Source organism: Cryptomeria japonica, chromosome 10 (genome assembly GCF_030272615.1).
Source record: "Cryptomeria japonica chromosome 10, Sugi_1.0, whole genome shotgun sequence".
NCBI lineage: Eukaryota > Viridiplantae > Streptophyta > Pinopsida > Cupressales > Cupressaceae > Cryptomeria > Cryptomeria japonica.
In genome coordinates, this window is record NC_081414.1 from 821,557,950 (window position 1) to 821,567,973 (window position 10,024).

A 10,024-nucleotide genomic window follows, 5' to 3' on the forward strand; every position below is an offset into this window, starting at 1 on the left:
AGAGAACATTCATCCAACAAAGTTCAAAACATTTTCAAAACATGGCTTTCAAACACATTGAAAAACTTTGTCTCAACATTCATGTCACCTTAGGCTAGGTTTTGCATAGTCCAACTTAGGTCCTAGGACATATTGTCATCTCCCTTCATTTTAGTCCTTTTCATTGCAAGCATCCTCATTTTGCACTTAGTTTCAAAATAATTTCCCTAAGTTTGTATTTCATTGTCATATCCGAGCTAGATTTCCATTTAGGTGACATTCGTGCATTATCCTTGTCATGCTAAAATTAGGTCTTGCCTAGGTTGCATTTTGCATATTCCAAGTCATTGGTCTTCGCATATCCTTATCATTGTATTTTCATATCATATCCTTAGGTAATTTTCATGTCATATCCTAAGACATTGTCATAATCATTGCCTTCTTGCATTTAGTCTCACAAATTGGGTTTCTCAAACTTAAAAAAATCAAAACTTTGGATGATACCCTAAGTTGTTGTTAAGAAGTCTTGACCTTGTCTAAAACTTGTCCTTTTATTAATATTATTTTTGTCAAACCTAGCTTAGTATCCAAGCATATAGGTGAGACATTGTCAATTTGTCCTATTGTCATTTGGTCTTTTATCCTTTAAGGTCTTCGCTTCATTTCAACTTCCCAAGGTTGTGTCTTTAGCTTTGCATTTCAAAAGTTTGTCTCCAAAAATTCAAAAGGTACAAAAACATTAAGTTGCAATGTCATCCTTTTAGGTTGCATTTGTCAATCCCATTAGTTGCATTGCATAGTGATATGTTTGTTGAAATAAGGTCTCAACCCTCTTACGAAGCCATGTCATCACAATTGAGAAATCAATCATGTCAATCCAATCTCTACATGTCTCAGAACTTGGATCAAACTTATCATGATGATGTAAATGTCCAAATACAAAAACTAGAGGAGAAACTAGCTCAAGAAAAGGAGATTTTGGAACAAAAAGTGAAAAACATTGAGAAGAATAGATCACAAATGTCCAAAACATTTAAGAAATTTCAAGGTCCAAACCCAAAATTTGAGCCAATTGATGTAAAATCTCTTATCAAACGATCAGACATACCATGTCTCATCTCTCAAATAGAGATGATGAAACAATTTCAAAAAACAAGCACAAATTTCAATCAAGTCCCAAATCAAAATTCATTTGGTCAAATTTCATTCAATCAAATCTCGAATCAACAACATATCCAACAAACACAACCAATGGTCCAACATATACAACCAACACAACCAATGGTGGAATATCAACAAGTTCAACCAACATATCAATGTCAACAACCACAACCAAACATTCAAAAACAAAGGTTGCAGCCCACACCAAGCCAAGTTTCAAACATGTCAGAACAATTGAACCAATTCCAATATCAAAACATGACATCAAACCAAAAACAAGTTCAAATTCCAGATTCAACTGTGTCAAAACCTTGAAAGAAAGGTGGCCTTATTGCAAGGATCTTAAGGAAATTACCAAGTGAGTTCTTTGAGGAAGATCAAAATAATACACTTATGTCTAGCAATGCCTCATCCCCCCACAAACAAATTGACTCTCCAGTGGCATCTATCCCTACACCTTTAGAAGTTTTACAAGAACCTTCCATATTGTCCTCATCAAAAAATACACCCAAGGATGAAATTATCCAAGGGCTATCCATAGGTGATTTCCAAGATAATCCAATTCGTGATGCACATCCTTGTCATGTTTCAGAAATACAAGACCCAATGCCACCATGCACTTTATTGCCATTACCTGTTTTAGAGGACCCCATTCGAAGTCCTTCTTCCTCATGTTCAAGCATTGATTCCTTGCCAAAATCCATCACAAATGTTCAAAGTGCATCCCCTTCATGCCAAAACATTGATTCCTTGTTAGAATCCTCCATGCATATCCAAAGTCCAACCCCATGTCAAGAGGATAATTTAGAACATGAAGAAACGTGTCTTAAAAATATCAAGATCAAGATCCTGAAACCTTATCATCCCATCCAATTGTTGACTAGGACCCCATGTTCCCAGACACTCATGATCCTATCCAAAGTCCTATTGACACTCCATTCCCCGAGCAAGATCAAGATATCCCAGTCCATCCAATCCCAAACGATCCCCTTCCATTTCATGCAAAAAATGTCCTTTCAAATCCCATTGGCATTCCACTTCCTAAGAAAGATCAAGATATCCTTTCCATCCTTTCCGATGATCCCATTGAAAGTCAACAGAAAAGCAACTTTAAAGAGGATTCCAATGATCTTCCTCCTTGTCAAGATCAAATTATTCCTTTAAATCCTCCACAAGATCCACTTGTTCCTCCATCTCCTTGTCTTAATGCTCCATATACACTCCATGATCGCATTTCTTGTGATGATCCCATTATTTCTCCCATATCATCTCTTGAAGAGCCTATCATTGAACCATGTCCACTACACAATCCTAGTCCCCCTCATGATCCTAATCCCCCTCATGATTCTAACGTGTCAGTGCAAGATGTTCATGAACCCTTGACATGCATAATGGGTTCTTCCACTTTGGTGCAATCTGATCCACTTCAAGATCTCATTATTTCTCTCATATCATATCCACCTCATAATGGACTCGCGTCTTCTTCCCAAAGAAAAGAGTATCCTACAAGTCAAGATATTCATAAAGGCAAAGGAGTAGATCTCCATAAGCAAGAATCTCTCCATATCAAAGAAGATCTTAAGGGTCATGTCTACACAACTCACTCTCAAGACGTTGGTATCCCTTCATCAAAATCAAAACATACACCTTCCCCATCATACCTTCCATGCATCTTAGGTCCTTATATCCCTTCGTCCTCTATGCAAGGTCAGCAAAGTCACACATCCTTGAGTAAATTTCATCAATCCAAAATAAGTCCATTTCATTCATATCCATCCATGCATTCCTTTCCCCCTCCAAGCAATTTGGATGCCAAGCATAAAAGTCATAAGTCTAAAAGTCCACATGTATTCAAGGATCAACATGTCCAATATAATCAACATGTCAAAAACAAAGAAAAATTTGATCTATAAAGAAAAGGAAAAATCCAAAAGGTCACAAAGGCCCATTTCTCAAAAACAAAAGTCAAATTATATATGGGTTCCTAAATCCCTTGTGCAAGCAATGCACTCCATTGAACCACAAAAGCATGAAAAGTCAAAAACCATGTGGATCCCTAAGCAACTCTTTGAAGCACAAAAGCCTAAAGAAACATCAAAATTGGCGTCTAAAATTGCTATTCCTCCATCCAAATCTCTCAAATCTATTCCTCCATCACCTTCTTCACCTATTTTGGGCCCTTATGTTCGCAAATCCCTAGCTATTCCTTCATCAAAATCTCCATATCCAAAACCCACTCTTCCTCCATTAGTCCATCACCCCTCAAGGTGTGTGCCAATGTTGATGTTACCTTCATTTCCATCCGCTCAAGCCCAATTCTTCCAATACCCTATCCATTATCCAATGTATATTTTCTATCCTTCGATCCCTTTGATCCCATCCTTTGCATAAATCCTCGCCTTAGTTTCATCTTATTTTCCATGTCCTTATCCTACCAACGTCTTTGAGCATACTTTTAAAGGTCATGGTCCATTTTTTTAAGGCTACTATCCAAAAAAAAAAAAAGACGCTCGAGTCCTTCTTCCATCCCCTATCATGTGTCCATCTTCTATTGAAAAAGTCAAAATACAAAAAAAAATAAAAAATCAAAAGCTCAAAAATACAAAAAAATAAAAAATGTTCAAAAAAACAAAAAAAAAAAATTGAAAAAAAGTAAAGAAAAATAATTCGTCCTCTGGTGAAAACCTGGCAAACAGGCACTTTGGGCAAGTACCATGGTGAAAACCTGGCAAACAGGCACCATGTGTACAAGACTATTGCTTTGTTATCTATCATGACTCCTAGCTGTACTGTCCCCCCGCAGGTTTATCACGATTATCCTTGCCTTGACCCAATGTTCTGTTCCAAGCCTGTGATTGGTCAACATCATTGTCTTGCATACTCAGGTTTCTAGTCCTTGTGCATATGTTTTGGTCCTGGTTGCTATATATGTCTTTCAAAATTTCATTGGGTGCATGTCCCTTGTCATGATCAATTACTGAAGTTATTGCTACATGTGGGCTAGAGCTTTCTTATCAAATAATGTCTTGAAAAAATCCAAAAAAATCAAATAATGTCTTGAAAACAGTCCAAAAAAAAAAAAAATCAAATAATGTCCTGAAAAAATCCAAAAAAAAATCACATCATGTCCTGAAAAAATCCCTAAAAAGTCAAATAAAGTCCTTAAAAAAACGAACAAAAAAATTGTAAAAACTCGAAAAAACAAAACAATTTTTTTTTTTTCAAAACATTCAAATCCAAAAACAAGCATTTTGCATTTTGTCAATAAATATCCCCTTTGTGCATAGACAGATCGCTAAGCATACATCCAACGGCAATCAATCCAACACTGCGCTTTACTGAAATCATGCATTCATAGATGAATTTTTCAATCAAACCAAACATTCAAACTGATCAAAATTGTCATGTCAATCAATCAACATCAATATCATTTGTCCTTGTTACTATTATCATGGGTCTTATACAAGGTGTGGTATACTCGAAACTAGACTGTGTCCTATCTTAGACGGGGTACCGCATTCCCTAAAACCAGACAGCATGATCATTCTTGTTTTCCACTTTTGACAATGACAATTAGACTATTTGTTTGGCTTGGTTGAATTTGTGCGTCTTATCTTTTTACTGATTTATCTTTGGCTTCGATCATGTTCCTATGTTGCTCGAGGATTTCACTGAGTGATTTAGAGTGACTGGGATGGTTCATGGTCCCTTTTGTTTTTTGTTATGTTTTCTATTTGTGGAATGTTTATCACAAACTGGGGAAACTATATCATTGGGTGTCTGTGATAAGTACGTTCACTTTGTGAACGCCGCACATACCTTGACCCTTGATGTATGCACCCTAGGATGATTCACTCATTCCTTGTGTGCGCTGTGTCTGTCTTTTGCAAAAGGGGTTGCGTTTCAGCTCTGGCCTTCAATGCCATGATGCTTTGCATCCGCTTGGCTACATTAAATAAAAGTTCTCACCTACTTCTGTGCATTGGTGAAAGCAAGTTTTTCTTCATCTCTAACTATCCTCTGTCTAATTTCTTCTTACTAACATTTCTTCCATCAGTCTGGGTAGTCTGTTCGGTCTAGTTCTCTGATCTCCAAAAACATAAGCTTCATCTTGCATTCATTCATTAGTACATTTGCATTATATCAAGCCCATACAAAAAGCATTTTATCCATTTCATATTATAAATGCATCCAAAAACATAAACACCATTCGTACATGTTCTAAAGATAGTACATAGATAGTGCATAAGACATCCATACATGGAAAGTAAACATAAGCCATAACACATTGCATCCCATCATATAGCTGCATATCATATCATTATCAAAACAATATCAGAGTACAAAATTGGATTGTCTATCCTAAGTATGGCTAGCAGGCTGAGAATATAATGTCAAACTATATATGTCTCTGTCATAAGGAGCATGTGCCTCTATCACTGGGTGCTCCCTCTGTCCTCCTCATCCCTGCCATGTCTCAAAGATGATGTCCCTCCTGTCCCTAGTCCTGGCTGTGGTGGTCTCCTAGGTCCACTCACCCCCATGCTGCTCACTGACCTCCGAGAACATGGCCTGCTCTATATCCTCGACCATGACCGATATGACGCTGCTCTCTGCTCTGGTGGAACTGCACTCTCATATAGTGTCCTCAACTAGCGTATCTCATCTTCGGTCTCTACCAACATCTGTACCATCTCACATGCACTGGCATCCTAGTGCAGGGGCACAAGACTAAAATTAATCATTTCTTCTTCAATGAATTTCATGTTTTGTTTCAAGGTGCTGTAAGGGACCTTAGAATCCCATTTTCATGTTTATTTTGGATAATAAAGTCCTCATAGTCCATTTTTGTAAGGCCTAGTGGCCTAGGGTGCTTTATAAACTCTATGGTCAACTATGGTCAAAAGGACTTAGGATGTGTGGATTTAGTGATTCAAGTGTATTTTGGTCTAATTAGGTCTAAAATAATATGTTTAGGCTCCTAGGTCTATGTTTGAAGATAGTTTGTTGGTAAAATACAAAATTGTCAAAAAATTGACAAATGTTGTCAATATTGGTGAACAACTTTTTGAAAAGTTGTTAAAATCAGTTCCTAACATTCACAACCACCTGATTTCAGTTGGAACATGTTGGGATGGCTATATTATGCCTCAACAAACCAATTTGGAGGTTGGTTGAAGAATAATGTGAAAGTTGATAATTTGAAGCAATAAAAATTCTGTATTTTCCTGCAAATTTGCTGCTATATTGGTTGGTACAGGCTTGTACGATCTGAAAACTAAAAAATTCTTCCATGATGAGTTAGAGGGGTGAAATACCTTTCATTTGAGTCCAACTAGAGCATTTGAAGTGGAGAAATAAGCGAGATATTGAAGTTTTAGTGAAGACAGCCCGTGAAAGGGCATAAACCTAGGGTTTCACATTTCTTTTCCCTTTTCTTCCATTTTAACCATGAAAAAAATCTAAAACTCGGTTGGATGGAAGATTTGGGACTGCATTTTAAGATTTTCTTTGTTTCAAACCTGGAGGAAGTGTTTGGAAAGAGCAGAAATTAAAAGAAGCCAGACATCTCTATGTGGCTGGCAATGCAAAAGTAGTAAAAAGACACAAAAAAACCCCATAACAATTGGTGAATTGTAAACCAGTGTATAAAACCTTGGAATTGGTATTATTTTGGATTCCCATAAATGCTCAAAGTCATACTTTTCTGATATGGTGTGTAAAAATGGTACTTCCTTCATTAAGTGCTTGAATTAGTCCTTGTTGTCATCATTGAGGGTTTGGTAGAAATGTGGTTTGTTGAAGCCTTCAAGCCCTTTCCTTTTGGAAAAAGTGCTGCCCAGGGGAGTGTATTTGATGTTTGCAATAAAATCTAGGTGTCCTTTGGAGATTTTGTGTTGTAAGCCAAAAAGTTGTTTTTGGAGACTAGTGGGCCTAGAGAGCCAAATTGGGCTTGGATACCTTGGGGACTTGGAGGAGAAAACCAGAGGGTGGATTTGGATATTTTATGATCCATTAGACCTATCAAACCTATACAAGGCTTTGGGAAACATATAAACCTTACTTGGAGGGGAGTGAGCCATTTGAGCACTTTTTGAGCATTTTGCCTGTGGGGTTGTTAATCCATTAATGGCGACTTTTGTGAAATGTCTCAATGGGGGGTTATGGGGAAGGAAAAATATGTGTTGAGATGTTATATTTGTTCTTGTAAGGTGTGAGGTCTAGTTGGGAGAACCTCTTTTCCCAAAGGGGTAGTGTTGCCTATTGAGCAAGTGAGCAATTTGGGTTTTTCCAAGTTGTGTAGACCATACCTCTACATCAATTGGTATCAGAGCAAGTGTGATCCTTAGGAGAAGGATTGTTTCAGTTTAGCCATGTCAGGGGAAGAAGAAGAGGGTGAGTTAGTGAAGTTTTTGAAGGATCAAAACTTGGTTCACAAGATTGATTCCTTGCAGAAGGAGGTTGATAGACTTAATGGGGAACTTCGTAAGAAAAGTGGTGGAAACTCTGATTTTGTTGAAGAGGGGAGTGATGAGGAACCCCTTGAACAGGATAAAGAAGAAGAAGTGCCTACTGATCAGAGACTACTTGTGAAGACCTTGAAGGCCATGGAGAGAAGGACCATGGATGTTAGGTTGGACCTACCTTCCTATGATGGAAACTTGAATCCAGATGCTGTTGTGGATTGGATTGATGCCCTCACAAGCTTCTTTGAATGTGAAGACATACCTGAAAATCAGAGAGTTAAGATTGCTAAGTCTAAGTTGAAGGGACCAACGCTTACATGGTGGAATTTCACTCAAGATGATAGGGTGAAGGAGAAGAAGAATCCAGTGACCACTTGGAAGAAGATGGTTGCATTGATCAGGGATGCATATGTTCCTGATGATTATGAAGTCCAACTTCATAAGAGGAGAATGAGTTTGAGACAAAAGGAGATGAGTGTCTCAGATTATACTCAAGAGTTCCATAAATTGATGATGAAGTCCAAGGTAGTGGAGCCTGAATGTGTGAAGCTTGCAAGATATTTGCAAGGGTTGAGAATTACCATTCAAGATGAACTCAGTCTAAGCAGCCCTCCCACAGTCCAAAAATGCTTTCAACTTGCTTTGAAGGTTGAGGAGAAACTCAAGAGGAAGAGTGATCAAGGTGGAAGAGGGAGAGGGCAAAAAGACTTTGGAAATAGGGGCAGAAATATGTCTCAAGGAAGAGGACAAGGTTCCAAAGACCTTGGTGAATCAAGTCAAGGAAATGAACAAGGGGAAGGTAGCTCTAGAGGATCTTTCAGAGGAAAGAGAGGAAGCTTTAGAGGAAGAGGTAGTGGAAGAGGCCTAGAAGGGATAAAATGCTATAGGTGTCATCAAATGGGGCATGTTGCATCCAAATGTCCAGAGAAGGCAAACAAACAAGGTGAAAGGAGAGCAAATTTGGTGAGAGATGAAGACACACATAGTGTTCACTCTCATGGATCCTTTGTGTAGCCTGAACAAGGAGAGATCATGATGATGAGGAGGACATTGATCAAAGCACCTAGTCCACTAGAGCCACCCCAAAGGAAGGCACTTTTTAGAACTACTTGTAGAAGTGGTGACAAAGTATGTAGTGTGATGATTGATTCAGGTTCTACTGATAATTTGCTGTCCATTGAGGCAGTATAGAAACTAAAATTGAAGAGGATTAAGCATCCAAGACCCTACAAGGTCTCATGGCTTACAAAGGGACAGAAAACCATCATTGAAGAACAAGCATGGGTGGAGTTTTCTATTGGCAAGTACAAGGACAAGGTACTTTGTGACATTGTACCCATGGATGCATGCCATTTGCTGCTTGGAAGGCCATGGCAATATGACATGAAGTCAAGGCATGATGGTGAGAAGAACACATACACCATCTGGTATAAAGGTGAGAAGGTAACTTTACTACCCCTACCTGATAATGGTGAAGAAGCAAAGGACTCTAAAATCATGTTTGTAGGTGAGAAAGAGTTTTTAGAATGCTTGAAAGAGGAGGATACTCCTTGTTATGCTTTGGTTGTGTTGCCAAAATAGGAAGAAAAGAAGGTGCACAAAAAGAAGGAAGAATCTAGGAGGATAGGACCAAAGGAGGTGGCTAATTTGCTTGAGACCTACAAAGACATTGTAACCAAGGAGTTACCTGATTCCTTACCTCCTATTAGAGAGATTAGCCATAACATTGATTTGATTCCAGGGGCTACACTTCCTAATAAGGCTGCCTATAAGTTAACACCCCAACAAAATGAGGAAATGGCAAGACAAATCCAGGAACTCTTAGATAAGGGTTTGATTTCTAAAAGTATGAGTCCATGTGTTGTTCCAGCTGTGCTAGCACCTAAGAAAGAAGGTACATGGAGGTTATGTATAGACTCAAGGGCTATTAATAGGATCACTATCAGGTATAGGTTCCCTATGCCTAGGATTGAGGACTTGTTGGATCATCTAGGGGGTACAAGGTGGTATTCAAAGGTGGATTTGAAGAGTGGATACCATCAGATCAGAATAAGGGCTGGAGATGAATGGAAGACAGCATTCAAGACTAATGAAGGCCTCTATGAATGGAGGGTTATGCCCTTTGGTTTGTCCAATGCACCTAGTACACTCATGAATGAGGTCTTGAAACCTTTTCTTGGTAAATTTGTCATTGTTTACTTGGATGATATTCTCATATTCAGTAAGAATAGAGATGAACATGTGCAGCATTTGAATTTGGTCCTTAAAAGATTGCAAGAGGCTAAGCTCCTAGTCAATATAGACAAGTGTCTTTTCATGCAGGAAGAGTTGGTGTATCTTGGTTTCATTATTTCAGGTGGAAGTGTCAAGATGGATCCTGAGAAGGTGGAGAGCATCTTGAATTGGCCTTCTCCAAG